The following is a 20,905-nucleotide window of genomic DNA, read 5'->3' as shown; positions in this document are numbered from 1 at the left end:
ATTTTTATGTACAGCACAACACCAGCTCAGTTTTGCTTGAGAACAGCATGACTATGCTGGTCCACTTGCTAAACCAGCATAAACCAGCGTGGATTTCATGCTGGTTTGTGTGTTATCAGCAGTGAATTCGATCATTCATCAGATACTTGCAAACTGCTCTAATCTTTCTGTGTGAGATTGTTAAGAAGGTTTCATCCAATCAGAGCGTTGTTTAATAGATGACGTCAGTCAGTGCCTAGTCAGTAAGAGACGAACAATATGAATGCTCCGATGCAGAAGATTAATATCTTATATTTCCTTTAGTAGTGGTCTTATGTGAGCGAGTTAGTGACAATAATACCACTCACTGTTACCACTCACTGTTACTATTCAACCTGAATCAAGAGTAAACTACAAACTCTGCTTCAAACTCTGAGTCTTATGTGTTCTTGCCGACACACCAGTGCGGATACAAAATCCACCTGCTCCAGTAAATACAGTCCTTAATTAATCCTCCAAACATGTGGTCCTTCGAGCCGGATAGTGTGTTTACACTGGACTAATCATGTCAGAAGAGCAGAGTGCAGAGTATCAAGATCAAGTAGCACGCCCTAGACGTTTAGTTCGTCAACCAGCTTACTTACAAGATTTTGAGTTGCGGTATGCTGGGCTGCCTAGAGCTAATGTCCTCCTGCCTCAGACAACACCACATCCACATGGGTCAGATGACTTTCAGCAGGATGAGGAGGACATAGATATGACCCATCTACATGCATCCAGTATGTACAATGATCAAAGAGAAGAGACTGTTCACCTGATTCTTTAGAATCATCACGCCTGGTACCTTACCACAGATCGTTGGAGTGAGAGAGATGTATACAGCCCTCAACGGAATGGACGTTCTTCACTTCCTGACGTCCAAAGCACAATGCGTGATCTGGAACAAGAGAATAAACGTCTCCGTGCTGCTCAGTTATCAATGAGGGAAGATATCAGCAAACTTCTAGTGATCCAGAAAGGCATGCAGGAAATGCTGGTTACCCAGTCGCAAAGTCAGAGGTCAACTTCTACACCTAGGCCACAGTCCAGAGTATTAACCCCTCCAGTTCCTTTGCCTAGAGTTGTAAGCCAAAAGTCAGAGTCTTCAGTGCCTATACCAGCCCCTAGAGCCTTTCCAGTACCTGCACCACGCGACCTTTCTACACCTAAGAATACTGATCCTTATGCAGCTACATTCAGCTATGCACAGCATGGCCCTCCTTCAATTCAGCCTGACTCAAATGCCTTTATTACTAATAACGTAGACGCTAATATTCCCTCAGACACTGTGGATACTCACAGAGTTACCCAGGTCACATGGCAGCCAACGACAGAAAGGAGAGCTTCTATTATCTCCACACCTCTTACTCCTTACTCCAATCAGTTGCATGTGGTACCGGCTAACCTTTCAGGGATGCAGACTAACACTTCAAGACAGGAGATCATTTATAGAGGTCCACAGCCAACTATTCCAGACTTTACTCGTAGAGACCCTAGTGAATTTGCCCGTCTCAAGCTAGCCCTTGGTAACCTACTACCTGATGGAGCTTCAGAGCTATTCAAATACCAGGTTTTGGTAGATCACCTGAAGTTAACAGATGCTCGCCTCATTGCTGATTCCTTTATAAATTCATCCACTCCCTACTCCGATACTCTGGCAACACTCACTGAACGGTTTGGCCAACCTCACCAGCTTGCTCTGAGCAAAATTGCTGCCATTATGGATGCATCAGATATACAGCCTGGCGACACTGTGGACTTTGAGCGTGTTGCTCTTCAGATCCAGGCCTTAGTAGGATTCCTTAAGACATTAGGAACTGAAGGAGACATTGAATTGCATTGTGGTTCCCATGTTGCTCGAATTTTGTCCAAGCTCCCGCCAGAACAAAGAGCATCCTTTCGAAGACACATGAGTTATGAACCAGGTTCAGTATACACTCTTCTTGACCTAGCAAAATGGCTTAATTTCGAATCCTGGTACCAAGACCCAGAGAGCTTTGGTGGATATAAGCCAGATAGAGCCCGTAACCGAGTAGATCAACACAAAGAGACTAAACCCAAGGTCAGACAGACTACAATCCTTCATGGCTCAAACGAACCATTTTCCTCAACACCACCAGTGCCGACCAAGAGTCAAGGCAAAAGCTTTGCCTTCTGTCCATACTGTGACAGTAAAGAACATTACCTGAGTCAATGTACCACATTCCAGTCCTTAACTAAAGACCAAGTGATTGACTGGATTAAGACTAATAACCGATGCTGGAAGTGTGGACGCAACCACAGAGCTGCACAATGTACTCTCAAGAAACTCTGTCACCTGTGTAATGGAAAGCACCTCCAAATCCTCCATGAAGTCAACTTTAAGCCAGTGAAAGAAGGGACCTGTTTAGTCAGTTCAACTAGCAAAATTCTATACTTAGACCGCCCTCAAGGATTCAGCAGCGTCCTTCTAAAAGTGGTCAGAGTCATTCTGAAGCATAAGAGAATAAGCCTAGATACTTACGCTGTGCTTGATGATGGTTCTGAACGGACTATGCTGTTACCATCTGCAGCCCGGAGGCTGGGACTTACAGGCCAGGCAGAGGACTTAGCCTTGAGAACTATAAGGCAAGACATCACTAAGCTGTGTGGGTCCTCTGTGTCCTTTCAGATTTCAACTCCATCCCAGCCTGGCAGGAGTTACAAAATAACGGGAGCCTTCACTGCAGAACTACTTAGCTTAGCTGAGCATTCCTACTAGAGCCCTGCATTTCAGCCCGAGCCCGACGGGCCCCGACTTATTTACGCCCCTAGGGCCGGGCTTCGGGCCAATTTTCACGTCATAGTTCACACGCGGGCCGGGCCTCGGGCCTGTTTTAGGCTTATCCTTCTTTTTATAGCCTATTTTTGACATGTATTAAAATTAAATATGAGAAGTTGACGATGGAAAAACAAACATAGAAAGACGTTTTAAACCTATCACACTGACATATGACTGACACATGACAGTCTGCTCGCGCACACACACACACACGCACGCACACAGGTTTCCCGGCGGCGCGACCCAAGATTTGCGCGACCAGCTCGCTGTTTTTAGTGTCCCCGCCAGCAGCAGCAGAAGTATAGCGAGCGTGACTTCAGCGCAGCTGGAATAGTTCAAGATAGTTCGGGCTGACTGGATTAAAACCTTCCACTGTGGATGCTGTGATTTTTCTTCACGATGCTCTGTAACTGTTCTTAGCCATGTTAGGGGGCTGTCTTGTTGGCTTTCGTTTGAAAACGACTTTATTTTCATCAGTCTGTTGGAAACTATTGGAAATAAGAATGACCATGTTCTGTAGTGAAGACTTGATTTTTGAGGTAAGATAATGTGCATGTTTGTTTTTAATTTAATGCCATTTAATTGATTTGTTTATAGGCTATAGCTCATTTCGTTTATGAGCGCTGTTGCCACTGTGAGCAGCAGAGCAGTTTGCCTCTTTTAAAAAATGATAATAAACGTTTAAACTATAACTGTCTATGTGTGATATGCTTAAGGTGTTTTATGGATTTTATTGTAGCCAAGTAAAGTGTTGATTTGAGAGGCTAAATGGATCAAACATGTTTAACTCGCTGTCGGCTGCTTGGTCGTCAATAAAAAAACTAAAAGAAACCGAACATTTGTCTAAATTAACTTAATAAAGAAATGATAAGAAACATAACTAACAAAACGGAACTATTTTAATGGCTGCAAATAGTTAGTTTGCCCTAGACCAGGCTACATGTAGCCTAGCCTATATTTAAAAAAAAAAAAAAAAAAAACGGGCTCGGGTCGGACTCGGGCTGATAATTATGATGAGCTGTCGGACACGGGCCGGCCTAGGGCCTGAGCGTCTCGGGCCAGGGCCGGGCTAGGGCCTAGATTTGAGGCCCGTGCAGGGCTCTAATTCCTACCCTGTTGCAGACCTTCAGTGACGGTCCCAGCATTTGCAAGGTTTACCATTACAGCCTATTCACAAAGCCTGTCCCCTGTTACTGATTGGAGCAGATCATCCTCACCTTATCACTCCGATTGAACCAGTCCGTCTCGGTCCACCTGGAGGTCCGGCAGCTGTCAAGACAAGACTGGGTTGGTCTTTAAGTCCAGCAAGAGTCTTTGGAGATAATGTGAAATCTCAACAGTGTCTGCACATTGCCGTTATTCCCTCGATGACAGAGTTGTTCCAGAATGTTGAGAGACTCTGGCAAGCAGACATGATTCCCAACAAAAATGAGAAATCTGTCACTAGGTCTAAGCAGGACCAAGAATCCCTTGACTTGCTGCAGTCAAAGACTGTTAGAGTACTGATCGATGGTGTAAGTCGCTATGCCACTCCTCTCCTGCGTAAGAAGGATATGCCAGTACTTCATGCTCCTATGGAGGCAGTGCTTCCTCAGGAGCACAGAGAAACGCCTGGAGAAAGATCCCAGTAAAGCAGCCGCCTACCAACAAGAGATAAAGAAACTAGAGACCTCAGGCTATGTTGTCAAACTCCCATCGGAAACAGTTAATTCGCAAAGTGAATCATGTTTTATCCCTCACCACCTCGTGCAGCACAACGGTAAGAACCGTGTGGTTTTTAACTGTTCATTTGACTTTGAAGGTCACAACCTGAATAACTACCTACTGCCAGGACCAGCCTTAGGCTCATCCTTGTTAGGTGTATTCCTACGCTTTCTTGAACACCCAGTGGCAATAAGCGGTGACATTAAAGGGATGTTCCATCAGGTTCGTCTCCTTCCAGCAGATAGGCATCTTCTCCGCTTTGCATGGCGAGACTTGGACAGAACTAAACCACCAGACATCTACGAGTGGCAAGTGCTACCCTTTGGCAATACTTGTAGTCCGTGTTGTGCCATTTATGCTGTCCAGAGACATGTTATGGATCATAGCACTCCCGATGACAATATCAGAACCACTGTAGAAAGGAATTTCTATGTGGACAATTGTGGGCCACATTTGCCAGCAATGGCTTCGAACTGCGCCAGTGGGCATGTAATGATCCCAGTGTGGTTGACCACCTACCAACAGAATTGAGATCCAGCAGTACCGAATTGTGGCTATCTCAAGATCGTACCGATGTGCAAGAATCCGCATTGGGTTTAAGGTGGCACTGCAAATCAGATCTCCTTGGGTATAATACTCGTCCCGTCATGCCTGGACCATGTACCCTTCGGCATTGACCAGACATTGACCAGACTCACATCACCAGACAGATTCACATCTTTTGCGACGCATCCGAGCAAGCTTATGGATCTGTCGCCTACCTACGTGCTGAGGAGGACAGTGGTCATGTCCAGTTAGCCTTTATACTAGCAAGATCCAAGGTTGCCCCGAAACGACGTCTGACCATCCCCCGACTAGAGCTGTGTGCTGCCCTGAATGGTGCCCAATTAGCCAAACTCTTGTAAACTGAGCTCACCCTGAAGATCAATACAGTGACACTTTGGACAGATTCCACCACTGTACTAGCCTGGCTCAACTCCGAATCATACAGATTCAAGGTGTTCGTTGGAACCAGGATAGCCGAAATCCAAGAGCTGACTGCAGAATGTTCCTGGCGATATGTGGATTCCAGCAGTAATCCAGCAGATGACCTTACCAGAGGTAAAACTCTTTCTCAGTTATCAGTGCCTAACAGATGGAGTCAGGGACCATCATTCCTGCTTGAGTCTGAGTCAGTATGGCCTGTCACTCCTCCCATACAACCACCGGAAATCAAAACAGAGCAGCGTAAAGGAATCTTCTGTGTCCTTATGACAGAAGTGGTTGTTTCTGACATTCCTGACCCTAACACACACAACACCTGGAGTGAGTTAGTAGAGGCCACAGTTCAGCGGCTAAAAGATACAGGACCACCGTCAGCAGTGGACTACCAAACTGCAGAATAGCATATCCTGCAGAAATCTCAAATTGATAGTTTTCCAGATGAATAAAAATTGCTAAAAGCTGGTAGATCTGTTCCTTCCACTAGTCGACTACTTGCTCTTGCCCCAGAATTTGACGACTCTTGTCAGTTTATAAGAGTTGGTGGCCGTTTACGTCGAGCTGAAGGACTAGAGATGTCAGTTATACACCCTGTAGTCCTTGACCCACATCACTTTGATAGTAAACTCTGCCATCCAGGACCTGAAAGAGTCTTTGGAGAGATAAGGAGAAGCTTTTGGATACTGAGAGGACGAGAAGCTATACGCAAACAACAACATTTGTGCAAAGACTGTCAAAAATGGAAGAACAAACCAGTTATTCCCCGAATGGCAGATTTACCTCCAGCTCGACTCAGACTGCTCAAACCTCCATTCTACAGTACAGGCATGGACTGTTTCGGGCCATTCCAAGTTAAGATTGGCAGACGATTTAAAAAAAGGTGGGGAATAATCTTTAAGTGTCTCATGACACGAAGCGTTCATCTAGACCTCCTTACAGCCATTGATACTGATTCCTTTCTGATGGCCTTGAGGAGGTTTATAGCTTGCCGTGGCACACCTCGTGAGTTATATTCAGACAATGGCACTAACTTTCACGGAGGACAGAGAGATTTGCAAGAAGCCTTTGCATCGGTTGCTCCACAGATCCAGCTACATTTAGCTAAACAAAAGATTTCTTTCCACTTTAACCCACCTGGAGCCCCACACTTTGGAGGTGTGTGGGAAAGAGAAATTAGGTCGGTCAAGACTGCTCTCCGCATCAAAGTAAGCTCCCAAGTCGTAACGGAAGAAGTTCTCCAAACAGTCCTCATTGAGGTGGAGGGAATGCTTAATAGCAAGCCCCTGGGTTACACTTCCAGTAATGTTGCTGACTTTGACCCTGTTACACCAAATTATTTGCTGATGGGGCGGCCAGATAGCTCACTACCACTCGTAGTTTATCCTGCTACAGAGCTTATGGGTCGAAGAAGGTGGAAGCAAAGTCAGGTTCTGGCCGATCAGTTCTGGTCAAGTTTCATCCAGCACTACCTGCCGACGCTACAGACCCGCAACAAGTGGCACGCAGATGCCAGTGACATTTCTATATTCGGTATACCGGACCAGTGGTAATGCTCATCGATCCACAACTACCACGAGCATTGTGGTTGGTAGGCAAAGTTGCTAAGACCTTCCCAGGTTCTGATGGCCATATCAGATCTGCGGAGATTCAAGTTAAGGATAAGACCTACACCCGGCCTGTTTCTCGCTTCCTGCATTCACAGATGCCCCTCAGACTGATTAATTTGTGCAAATATGCTTGGGATATTTGGGGGCGGCAATGTTAAGAAGGTTTCATCCAATCAGAGCGTTGTTTAATAAATGACGTCAGTCAGTGCCTAGTCAGTAAGAGACGAACAATATGAATGCTCCGATGCAGAAGATTATTATCTTATATTTCTTTCAGTAGTGGTCTTATGTGAGCGAGTTAGTGACAATAATACCACTCACTGTTACCACTCACTGTTACTATTCAACCTGAATCAAGAGTAAACTACAAACTCTGCTTCAAACTCTGAGTCTTATGTGTTCTTGCCGACACACCAGTGTGGATACAAAATCCACCTGCTCCAGTAAATACAGTCCTTAATTAATCCTCCAAACAGAGATAGAAACGCTGCCGTTGGTTCTTCCCGCATGCCCTTATGTCTGTATGTGTGAGGCCATCTGAATGCAGATGTAAATAAGTCAGAGTTTCTGATCAGGGTGATTATGGCCTGTGCTTTAGCGTTGTGTTTAAGACAATACACAGATCTGTCCAGCAAACTGAGATCTGCTGACTTTGTTTCCATCATTTCAGCTCTAAATTACGGCCCGCTCCTCCTCTTCCCATTCATTCAGGCCTGATGTTATTTCATTTAGGAAATGCTGCACGCTGATCAATATCTGTAACAATTGCCTCATTATACTGATGGAGACGAGCATTGTTCATTGAAAGTGTCCAATGAAACGTAACTGCATTTGTATCACAGAAGCAGTGCAGGTATTGTTCAGATTCATAGTTTTTGTTTAATTAATAAAACAACTATCATGCGCAGTTTTTAAATACATTTATTCCATAAAAACGTTTTACTTGCTTTGCAAATTGAATAAAAAATATGGATTTAAAATTATTTAATTCAATTCATGTAAGAGGGATTGCAGATTTTATGGGCGTTTGAAAGAAAGTGTTCACCGTTTGTGATGTGGGAAGTTGACATGAAATACCTTGTGTCCTGGTGCGACATGCTACCAAAACTATTTTAAACATAATTTATTATATGTTATAATAAATATGATTATTTTATTATGCGTGCAGCATTAATTACTTGAGAGATTACATGGAATATTTGTACTTTTAATAAAAATAATGTCAAAATGCAGGGTAAAGTGATCCAGTGGAAAAAAGTGAGTCATGAAAAACGTATAAAACGTCCAAAAGTGATATTTGTTTTTAATGACCCTACAAAGTTTGATTACAGTTTTTGCCTATTGGTTACACACTTTTTGCAGAATTTGGCTCATTATGTCAAAACTCTACACACAAGCACCATTTGAATGGGCTTTATGCCCAGCTGCACTACTTCCTGAACTTCAGGCAGCTCCTTTGTTTCATGTCTACCATTATTAGACGAACTGATTAATCCAGGTGTGCATGACCAACAACAATAATCAGACACACCTGGATTAATCATTTTGCCCAATAATGGCAGGCAGGAAACAAAGGAGCTGCCTGAAGTTCAGGAAGTAGTGCAGCTGTGCAAAAAAAGCCATTACTCTTTCATATCACCAGCAACACACTGATGGGCTTTATATAAAACACTGCAGTCTTTGTGTTTCTATTTATATTGTCATTTTCTCTGACGTAGTCTTCTGTAAAACTCAAAAGTAGAATTTCTGCAGTAATCAAACGAGTTTTTACAAAAAAAAATATAAATTCTTACAGAAATAAAGAAAACTAGAATAACAAATCATAAAATTTAGCAACAAAACAAAAGTAAAAAGACAAAAAGATTACTGGATAAATTGCTATTAGGGGAAAAAAACATACTTGTTTTGTGTGTGCGTGTGTGTGCGTGCGTGCGTGTGCATGCATGCGTGTGTGTGGTGTGGTGTGTGGTGTGTGTGTGTGTGTCTGTGTGTGTGCGTGTGCGTGTGTGTGTGTGTGTGTGTCTGTGTGTGTGTGTGTGTGTGTGTGTGTGTGTGTGGCGGGGGTGGGAGGGGGGGTTATCGATCCCGCTTTCTGTTCAGATCTGGCCACAAGACCTCTTCTATGGGGTTATTATTGTTGCAATATTCCAAATAAATAGATTCATATTCACAAATAAATGTAAAGAGATTCACAAAAATGTATCAAATTCACAAATAAATTGATTAAGATCCACAAATAAATGTAAAGAGTTTCACAAAAAATTATAAAATTCACAAATAAATAAAATGAGATTTGCAAATAAATAAAATATTTACAAATGTTTTATAATTTTACAAACACAACTCTGCCTGACATTTATTTGTGAACCGCTTTCTGTGCATTTGTAAATCGCTGCACACATTTGTGAATCGGTTCCTGTGCATTTGTGAATCCCCTCACGCATTTGTGGATTTTGAAACACTTCTAGCGTCGACGTGCAGACAAATCCACAAATAAGTGACTCCTCCCACCGTGTACTCAAGCCAATCAGATAACGGCCACATCGAGCTGGCCAATCGTTGCACGTTCTCGCTTCAACCAATCACGTTTGGCTTTAGGTACACTCGGGGCGGGAACTGATTCTTGCATCCTTGAAAGGAGCAGTAGTAGCGCTGAACTGTTTTGTGTGGTAAAAACACTCTGTTTTCAAAAGATTGTTGGAGTTTAAGGCCTCCTAATATTTCCATCAGGATACAGGGAATTATGATAATCAGAGATCCCGAGCATCATGAACAGTCTCTACAATCTAATCTACAATCACGGCCTCTAAACTTATTTTTGACTGAGTGAAACAAGAAAATATTTGGTGGCCAACTCTCAAATTTAGGATTAGATCTTTTAAACACAGCCAGTGCCGCTGCTAGCCATTTCGGTGCCCTAAGCATAATTCCTTTATGATGCCCTCTACCCCGAGAAGCTTCATGAGGCACACACGCCTCTCTTGCTCTCTCTCCCTCTCTGCCGTGCACGCGCTACGCGGTTTGGAGCACAGTCTCTGTCTCGCGGGCGCGATCGCTCTAGATTCAGGAGATTTTAACTAATTCGCGGGCGTCAGTGAGCCGCTATCAATATGCGGGAGACTCCCGGAACGCTATTTTTTTGGTGCCCCCTCAGCTCTTAGTTCCCTACGCACAGCGCGTGGTGGGAGCGGCGGCACTGGTTCTCCATAACAGCGAATTGCATCCCGTGTCTCGTTTCGGTTTTCGATTTCTCTAACCTACAATGTAAAACTCGGCGCTTAGCGTCTACGTCACGGCTCTCAGCCCGCCCTCTGTTCGTTGATTGGCCCGGCCGTCCGAAGACCGGTGGAAAACTGAAAGATAGGCCGCTATCTCAGACTGACTACAGGAGCGAAATGAAATTAGCGGAAGTAGGAAGTCTGACGTAGTCAGGCTACTGGGTTGGGTCAGTATAGACAAAAACTACACGCTACAGGCAGGGCAGGTGGCAGCATAAACCCTCATTCCCACATCACAATATATAGTGTGTAAAATAAAGTGACACATACCTGCACATAATCATGGCGCAGATCCTTGACCGTGACACTGTTCCTCTCAAACTGCGCCCTGTACCGCTGCTTCATTCTGAAGTTATGTTTCTGTAGGATGAGACCAGAAACGCTGACCCTGTTGATATTGTTGAATACATTTCTATTTGCAATTATGCGTTGTTGCAACTCACGAAGTCGGATTGCATTATTTTCTCGCACCATTTCAATGATGGCAAGCTCTTGTTGTTGAGTTAGAGCCGTTCACTTCCATCTTGAGGAGGTCGTCCAACCATTCTGTAGAAAATGCCAACATAAGATGTCATTGATTAGGTTATTTTTCACAAACTGTACACAGTACTGAATGGTATCCCTTTACATATACTTCACAGCACTACCCATTTTTGTATAGTACAGTTAGTACAGTAATACTGTAATATGCTACATAATCATGTGACATATACAGTAGGTACAGTCTGGAGTAAACGTGAAGATATACCGGTTCTCCAGTCATGCTGTGTAGTGACTGAGGTTAGGGTGGACTCTTTGCCCAGCCTCCCTCATGGACAGGCCATGATTTATCACATGGTCCACCAGAGTAGCCCTGATGTCTTCTGATACACGTCTCCACACTGGTCCTCGTCCTCTTCCACGTCCGACTCCTCTCTCTCTTTGTCCTCCTCTTACTCTGACTCTCATTGCCTCCATGCTTGCAAAGTTCTCAAAATGGCTTACCTGAGTCCTATTTGTAGTGCTAAGGCTCACACCGTGTCCTAACTACACGCGACGCCGCGACATGCGACAAAAGGTGTCTTTCCCAAGTTAGTAATAAATCTGATTTTTTGTCCTAACCAGCCGCGATGGCGACACATGACGACTCTATTTTAGAAACGGTTTCTATTTTTCTGTGACGTCGCGCTGGGATTACAAACACAAAGTGTGGCAATGATAATCTCAGGCACTGTTTATGTGCTTTATTTAATGTTAATTTATTTAATGTGCTTTATTTAATGTAAAGCGTGTCATGTGACTTTGAATATCATTTAGTGCTCCAGCTTTGTAGCTGTAAAAGCAACAGTGGATAATTCACCTCAGATCTTGAAATTAAACAAATGTAAACAAGAACAGTCAAACTGTGAAGAAACAAGTGTATTATTTGACAACGATTGTTTTAGTAACTCAGTAGCATGTATTTGAATAATGTTAAAATGGTGTAATATTTGTGAATTTGATTATACTGTAGCTACTTATCCATTTTCTTGCGAGTGCCGTCAGAATTACTCTCTGGTGCTGTGCACTCGCCGCGAGACTCCGCCCACACGCTGTTCTGATTGACTGTGCACTCGCCGCGAGACTCCGCCCACACGCTGTTCTGATTGACTGTGCACTCGCCGCGAGACTCTGCCCACACACTGTTCTGATTGGCTGTGCACTCTGCACGAGACTCCGCCCACACGCTGTTCTGATTGGCTGTGCACTCGGCACGAGACTCCGCCCACACGCTGTTCTGATTGGCTGTGGGTTTTGATTGATTTACGCATCTCGCAGTCGCGTCGCGTCTAGTGTGGACAGACAAATTATTTGTCGCTGGATCTTATCGCGTCTGGTTAGGACACGGTGTCAGACCGATTGGTGTTCTGTTTTCTGTGCAAGTGTTTTCTGGTGTGTATGTAAGTGCCTACAATTGCCAGATGAGTTTTGCATTTTGAAGTGTTTTCCCAATGACAAAACTTTGTTAGTTGTTTAACAAAGTGTCTAATGTAAGAAAACATGTGTTGTGTTTCACAATAAGTGTGTTACAGAATTGCAAACAAAGTGCAACGTTGACAATGTGTTCAAGCTATGGTGACACTGTGTTTAAGGTAGGCTACATGCTACAAGTTTAGGTATTGAGGGGTCTAAGCATTCAGTTTTAGTGTGTAAGCAATGGGCGAAAATTGTAAAGGGTGAAGATGTTCCTATGGGCCGGACCCGGACATCCCTTTTGGCCACTGCTGTACATTCATATATATTTTAGCCTAAAACCTTGATTTTGTCACCTACAGTCTGTAAAAATATCTGTGTATTGTTATGCAGAGCATAGTTGAATCCTGCTTGCTCTACATGAAACCCAGCCACAATAATCCTAATATTACAGGAGGACTATGGCTATCTGCTGCAGTGATTGGATCATTTGTGGACGTCTGGATGGTGCTGAACACTTCACTAATGCTCTTGAAGAATGCTCACGCTGGCGTCTCTCTCAGACGTGGAGACCCATCCTAATTATTCACCGAGTGAAGAGCACTCAGCGCTGAAGGCCTCATCCTCATCCAGCGGATACATCCTAATAACTCACATCCAGACTCCAATCTGCCCAGGAGCTGTGTGTGTGTGTGTGTGTGTGTGTGTGTGTGTGTGTGTGTGTGTGTGTGTGTGTGTGTGTGTGTGTGTGTGTGCGTGTGTGTGTGTGTGTACTTCTACAGTATGTAACAGGGGACCATTGTGTCGTTACACACTCACCAACAGGGGAACAGCAAGCAAAGAGGGACATTTTTCAGGTCCTGTTGGTCATGCTTTTACTCATGTCAAAGGGTTAGTTCACCCAAAAATAAAATTTCTGTCATTAATTATCCATAAAACAGGGCTATTCAATTAGCTTCATTCAGGGCCGGATTATTAAATGGAAAATTTGAGGAGCGTCGGTGGGTTTAGCTTATTTACTGAAACATTATGTATTACTTATTGAAACATACAGTATATCAATAAATAAGCTAAAGTAAACCTTAAAAAAATTATTGTATTTACTTGGAAATTAACAATATGCGGATTTATAAGACCACAATAAATAACTTATTTACAGCTGTGTGTTATAAAAAAATAGAGCAAAAACAGTAATATTGTATATCATTACAATTTAAAATAAATGTTTTCTATTGTAAATTTTTCAAAATGTAATTCCTGTGATCAAAGCTGAATTTTCAGCATCATTACTCCAGTCTTCAGTGTCACATGATCTTTCAGAAATCAGAATAATGTGATAATTTGCTTTGCTGAAACATTTCTGATTATTAATCGTTTTGTGGAAATCGTGATACACCACGATTCAAACGTGTGAGTTAATTATGATATTATAAATAGACTTTTATAATGTTTCAACAGATTTCTATTTCAAATAAATGCTGTTCTTTGGAACTTTCCATTCATCGAATTATAGCAGTGATGCTTGTTTGAAAATGCCATTTGTAAGGTTTTTCTGGGATGTGTTTTGAATAATTGATCGATGTACATAAAGTGGCCGCAGTCTTGCACTCTTACACTCTTACAAACACAGAGCCAGTGAAACATTCAGATTGTGCACTTTAATGAAAACGTCGTGTTCAGCATGAGGGCGCTTCATCCCGGCGCTGCTCAACTGTTTGCACTTTCCAATGATCAGCCCAACAGAGACACAAATGAACAGATTGATTTAAGCTCTCCAAGTGGCCAGACCTCCACCAAACTCCATCCATCAGCAGCGCACAATAGCTTTCTCAAGCGCATCGCAGGTAAGAATCACTCCATCAACTCCGGGCTGAGACACAGAGAGCCGAGACTAACTACAAATGAGCCTGCAGGCCTTTCTCCGTCTCCAACTAAGCAGCTCGTTGAAGCGAGAGGGGTAAAAGTGCTAGAAAAGGAGAAACTAAGAAAAAGGAAAGGCTACGTAGTGAAATCACAGGACTGTTCTCATGGAAACGAGAGTTTACCTGGAGCTGTCAGAGGAATATCATGAGCGCGGCGTCTATTGGCTGGAGGCTGTCGATATCCTGAAACCATCGGTAGCACCTTTGTAACTGTACTGTCAATTTTTGATTTAGAAATAATGACCGTGTTTCTCCTGTGCGCGCGCATCTTTTCCTTCAGCACGCAATCGCTTTCTGCTGCTATTGCCTGACCAAGACACACAAATCAGGACCCGCAATAAAACACTTACTGACTGACTATGCGTTTCGATTATTCATAAACAATGAGATAGATTTTAAGGACAGGTTTGATGGCTTATTTAATGTAAAATACTTTTATTTTGTCCACATTCACAGTTGTTTGTTATCCACATTGTTTCGAGACTAAATCTAGACATAATCATAATAATAATATTATTATTAATAATAAACATTTATTTGTATAGCACTTTTCATAATGCAACTTAAAGTGCTTCACAAGCTTATCAAATCGATCAATCGCATCTATAAAAGTTTTTGTTCATAATAATATATGTGCGTAATACGTATATATAATTTATATGACATTTATGGATGCATATGTATATAGGCCTACTGTATATGCATCCATAAATGTATATATATATATATATATATATATATATATATACACACACACACATAGGCAATATAGTAGACCTATCACCTCAATATAAAAACACTCAAAAACAACTAAGAGAATCAGAAGGTGACAAACAGATGTACCTACAATATTGTTATACTGATAAGCACCTTTAAAAAGATATCTTACCCTGCCTTTTAAAAATATGAATGCCAGTAACCTCTTTAACTTCATTTGGTACAATTCAACATTTTTTCAGCATAAAAGAAGTACCACCAGAATGCTTATGATTTACTGTAGTGTGCCAGAGGAGTAGCACTAGAGGATCTTAAACAGAGTTTTGGACCGTATCTCGACAGACAGTCGGAAATGCACAAAGGTGCCAGATTATGCAGGGTTTTATAACGAAAAGAAATAATAAACTAAGATTATATCCTAGTGTTTGCAGCAACATCTGTTGTTTAGCTGGATCATATAGGAAACATGATTGATTAATTGATTTAACTTTATTGTCCTTAAAGGTGATTATTTATGTAGACAGCAGTATACATACACATATAGCAACACAGCACACACAACAACAACAACAACAACAACAACAACAACAACAAAAATCGCTTGCAGTGACAGTAAGCATCTCCCGTCTATTATCAGGCCTAGTCAGACAGGCCTAGTTTATCGTAAAGCTAAACGCAATCTGTGAAAGCATATTCATATATTTCAGAAGATTTATGTCACCATAGTCAAAGTAACAACAGCGCTATATTAGAAATGAAGAGTTCAGACGATTCTCCCATTAGAGCTCATTTCAGTCCACCCGTATCAGCCTCTCTCAGTGTGACGAGTGTCACATTACTGTGATGGACAATTCAACTCCCCTTAAATCATCATCACGGCCCTTCAGCCTCACACTGGCCTTTACTGTACAGTAAATGTCCTATAGCTACTGTATGTGTCCTTAAGCTACTGTACATGTCCTAGCTACTGTATATAGCTACTGTAAATGTCCTATATCTACTGTAAATGTCCTATATCTACTGTAAATGTCCTATAGCTACTGTAAATGTCCTATATCTACTGTAAATGTCCTATATCTACATCTACTGTAAATGTCCTATATCTACATCTACTGTAAATGTCCTATAGCTACTGTAAATGTCCTATAGCTACTGTAAATGTCCTATAGCTACTGTATGTGTCCTTAAGCTACTGTACATGTCCTAGCTACTGTATATAGCTACTGTATATAGCTACTGTAAATGTCCTATATCTACTGTAAATGTCCTATATCTACTGTAAATGTCCTATAGCTACTGTGAATGTCCTATAGCTACTGTAAATGTCCTATATCTACTGTAAATGTCCTATAGCTACTGTAAATGTCCTATAGCTACTGTAAATGTCCTATAGCTACTGTAAATGTCCTATAGCTACTGTAAATGTCCTATAGCTACTGTATGTGTCCTTAAGCTACTGTACATGTCCTAGCTACTGTATATAGCAACTGTAAATGTCCTATATCTACTGTAAATGTCCTATATCTACTGTAAATGTCCTATAGCTACTGTAAATGTCCTATAGCTACTGTAAATGTCCTATAGCTACTGTATGTGTCCTTAAGCTACTGTACATGTCCTAGCTACTGTATATAGCTACTGTAAATGTCCTATATCTACTGTAAATGTCCTATATCTACTGTAAATGTCCTATAGCTACTGTAAATGTCCTATATCTACTGTAAATGTCCTATATCTACATCTACTGTAAATGTCCTATATCTACATCTACTGTAAATGTCCTATAGCTACTGTAAATGTCCTATAGCTACTGTAAATGTCCTATAGCTACTGTATGTGTCCTTAAGCTACTGTACATGTCCTAGCTACTGTATATAGCTACTGTATATAGCTACTGTAAATGTCCTATATCTACTGTAAATGTCCTATAGCTACTGTAAATGTCCTATAGCTACTGTAAATGTCCTATATCTACTGTAAATGTCTTATAGCTACTGTAAATGTCCTATAGCTACTGTAAATGTCCTATAGCTACTGTAAATGTCCTATAGCTACTGTAAATGTCCTATAGCTACTGTATGTGTCCTTAAGCTACTGTACATGTCCTAGCTACTGTATATAGCAACTGTAAATGTCCTATATCTACTGTAAATGTCCTATATCTACTGTAAATGTCCTATAGCTACTGTAAATGTCCTATAGCTACTGTAAATGTCCTATAGCTACTGTAAATGTCCTATAGCTACTGTATGTGTCCTTAAGCTACTGTACATGTCCTAGCTACTGTATATAGCTACTGTATATAGCTACTGTAAATGTCCTATATCTACTGTAAATGTCCTATATCTACTGTAAATGTCCTATAGCTACTGTAAATGTCCTATATCTACTGTAAATGTCCTATAGCTACTGTAAATGTCCCATATCTACTGTAAATGTCCTATATCTACATCTACTGTAAATGTCCTATATCTACATCTACTGTAAATGTCCTATAGCTACTGTAAATGTCCTATAGCTACTGTAAATGTCCTATAGCTACTGTATGTGTCCTTAAGCTACTGTACATGTCCTAGCTACTGTATATAGCTACTGTATATAGCTACTGTAAATGTCCTATATCTACTGTAAATGTCCTATATCTACTGTAAATGTCCTATAGCTACTGTAAATGTCCTATAGCTACTGTAAATGTCATATATCTACTGTAAATGTCTTATAGCTACTGTAAATGTCCTATAGCTACTGTAAATGTCCTATAGCTACTGTAAATGTCCTATAGCTACTGTAAATGTCCTATAGCTACTGTATGTGTCCTTAAGCTACTGTACATGTCCTAGCTACTGTATATAGCAACTGTAAATGTCCTATATCTACTGTAAATGTCCTATATCTACTGTAAATGTCCTATAGCTACTGTAAATGTCCTATAGCTACTGTAAATGTCCTATAGCTACTGTAAATGTCCTATAGCTACTGTATGTGTCCTTAAGCTACTGTACATGTCCTAGCTACTGTATATAGCTACTGTATATAGCTACTGTAAATGTCCTATATCTACTGTAAATGTCCTATAGCTACTGTAAATGTCCTATAGCTACTGTAAATGTCCAGACTCACAGCAGGAGCACTAAACCTGAACCCTGCTGAGATGCACCTGATGCTTATTATGTCATAAATCCAGGTTTTCTCCAGCACGCAGCAAGTGTGTGTGAGGTCCAGCTAGTGCGCAGCAATCGTGTAAAAAACCAGTGGCTGTGTCTGAAATCACCCGCTATACCCTCATTCACTATTCCCCATTACTCCACTAATATAGTTCACTTGAAGGAGTTAATGAAAATGAGTGAGTGATAAAAATAATTTAATAATCATTTCAAAATGAAGTTATGCCTGTAGGATATTACGCTGTACCCATTGGTACAATTCACTCATCATGACCCTCACAGTGCATTATGGGTATTCTCTAGCCATTGAGTGTATACTGGTTGTACACTCGTTATAGCTGTGCATTGTGGGATTGAATGAGAGCACTCCACTGTGGTTTCAGACACTGCTACAAATAAAGTGGTGCAGATTTGTGTAAAATAAAGCCTGTTGTAAACATAACTTGAAAATATGTTTTGTCGTCTTAGCGGTCTCTAATTTAATAACTAGTTGCGACGGAAGTGAATCAATCAAAACTAACTTTAGCTGGAAAATATATTTATTCAAGAACCGCTATAAAGCCAAAACAATCTCTGTTACCTTAAATTATCCGTTTATCTCTGTAAAGCCGCTTTGAAACAATCTATATGTTAAAAGCGCTATATAAGTGAAGATGACTTGACTTGACATTGAAAACCCCATAGGAAAATCTTGAAAGAACCAGCGGCGAATTAGGAGCTGTTTACACGACACTGTTTAACTAAAAACATAAAACTTTTGATGTGTTTTGGCCGTTCGTTTACATGACAATGGCGTTTTGGGAGCCTGAAAATGCAAACTTTTGAAAACCGGTTTCAAAGTGGAAATTTTTGAAAACGGTCTCCATGTAAACAACAAAAACAACTGTGAAGACGATGGCGTATTCCGCATGCGTATTACGTGTTCAGTCTAAAGCGTTTCATCGCCATCTATTGGCCTGGCAGCAGAATACAGTATTTTTTTGTATTTTAACATAAAAACAGCCCTCATATATAATCACAAATACACTTACATTTCTATAAATCAGTTTTTATGAATGAATGGCTTGCTCTAACTGTAGCTCTCGTCAACAACACGCGTGTGCGCCCCCTGCTGGTGAGGTCGACTAACAGCAGAAGGAGATTATGCTCTGTAATCTACTGCTTTTCCTGCAGTTCCTGGATGTCAATGTTGAATTTACTGTCGAATTTGAACCAGTGAATTTGTGGAAGCGAATTTGTAAAGTGAAATAAAATGGACCGAAAATTGCCTGTTGAATATTATAGGTTCACTCTAAAAAATGCTGGGTTGTTTCAACCCAACTTTGGGTAAAATATGGACAAACCCAGCCAATGGGTTACATTTTTACATTACATTTTTAACCCAACGTTTGGGTTTGTCCATATTTTACCCAAAATTGGGTTGAAACAACCCAGCATTTTTTAGAGTGTTGTATTTTTAAACAGTTTGAATATTTTGGAAGTGAAATATGAAAGGTGAATATGGATTATTTAATTTTTATTAATGAAAATGTGTTTGAAAAGTTTTGAATTGAAATATTCACAGCTTAAATATACAACCATGTTGAATTTCAGCCCATAAAAATGGAAGCCCTAAAAATACAATGCATTACAATACAAGCATGGTTAATGCAATGCATATTTTTTTCAAGTAGTGCAATTCAACAGGCTTTTTTGTTTCAAAAATATTTGGCATTATTTTACTTCCATAGTCACACCTGCACCATGGCTGTCTCATCAAATATTTAGCAAACTAATTTCACCAAACGGTAAATCAATATGCAGTATAAATAAGAGTAACCTTAACACTACTAACCATTAATGCTTCTTCTGGTGCTGCATGGTTTTAATGAACACAATATTATTGTTGATAAATGTTGAGAGGGAAACTTTTGATTAATTTTGAAAAAGCCCTTAACAGACGTGGACAATATGAACCGTTGATTATGAACATTTACATAATTCAGTACACTTCTGAATATATTGTGAGAAAATGTTTTGATGTCACACTGCTCCGCTGTTCAGTTTCATAGAGGAAAACTATTAAAACACACACACTCAGATCTCCAGATAATAGATAATGCCCGCCGATGATAACCAAAAGATTAAAGAGAACTTTATTGAAATCCATATCTCATAATCTGCTCCTCTGTGAAGGAGAAGAGTCATCTTTTTGTCTTCGGCTCGAATGATCACGCATTATGATGCAAACTGCTGTCCCTGCCAATGCGTCTATTCATTGTGCCACTGAAAATACAAATCAGTTCAAAACTATTTTGGCCTCTAAATGACTGATTCCACTGTCATAAATGTTTTAGGGGGAGCAAAGTGAAGCAATTTGTGCTCGCCCTGCCCGTACAATATCTGTGAGAAGAAGATGTGAAGTGAATTTCAATCCAGACATCTCCTGCATCCGTGTGTTTCAGGGTCAGTCTGAACTCTGGTGATGTTCAGGGTGAGTAGACTCGCTTAGTTCTTCACTTTTCACTGTTGACCTGTATAGCCTCAAAGGTCAGTATGAGCAGCATCCATACCACTATACTACAGAGTGTGTCAAGCAATAGCTTTAATATTTGTGAAAAGGTCAATGAGATTATTTATTTAAAGCTGCAGTCCGGCACTTTTTTGGGTTTAAAAATATAAAAAAAGACATTTTTGAAAAAAAACTTAACCAGCCAGTGTTCAAAACGATCTGCTTGCCTTACCTCGATTCAAAACGGTAAGCTTGTAATAATGATTTTAATTCCAGTGGTACTGGTGGATT

The sequence above is a fragment of the Phoxinus phoxinus genome, assembly GCF_949152265.1.
Source record: "Phoxinus phoxinus genome assembly, chromosome: 10".
In the NCBI taxonomy this organism is placed as follows: Eukaryota; Metazoa; Chordata; class Actinopteri; order Cypriniformes; family Leuciscidae; genus Phoxinus; species Phoxinus phoxinus.
The sequence above is the reverse complement of the archived record's forward strand: the minus strand, read 5'-3'. Positions refer to the sequence as shown.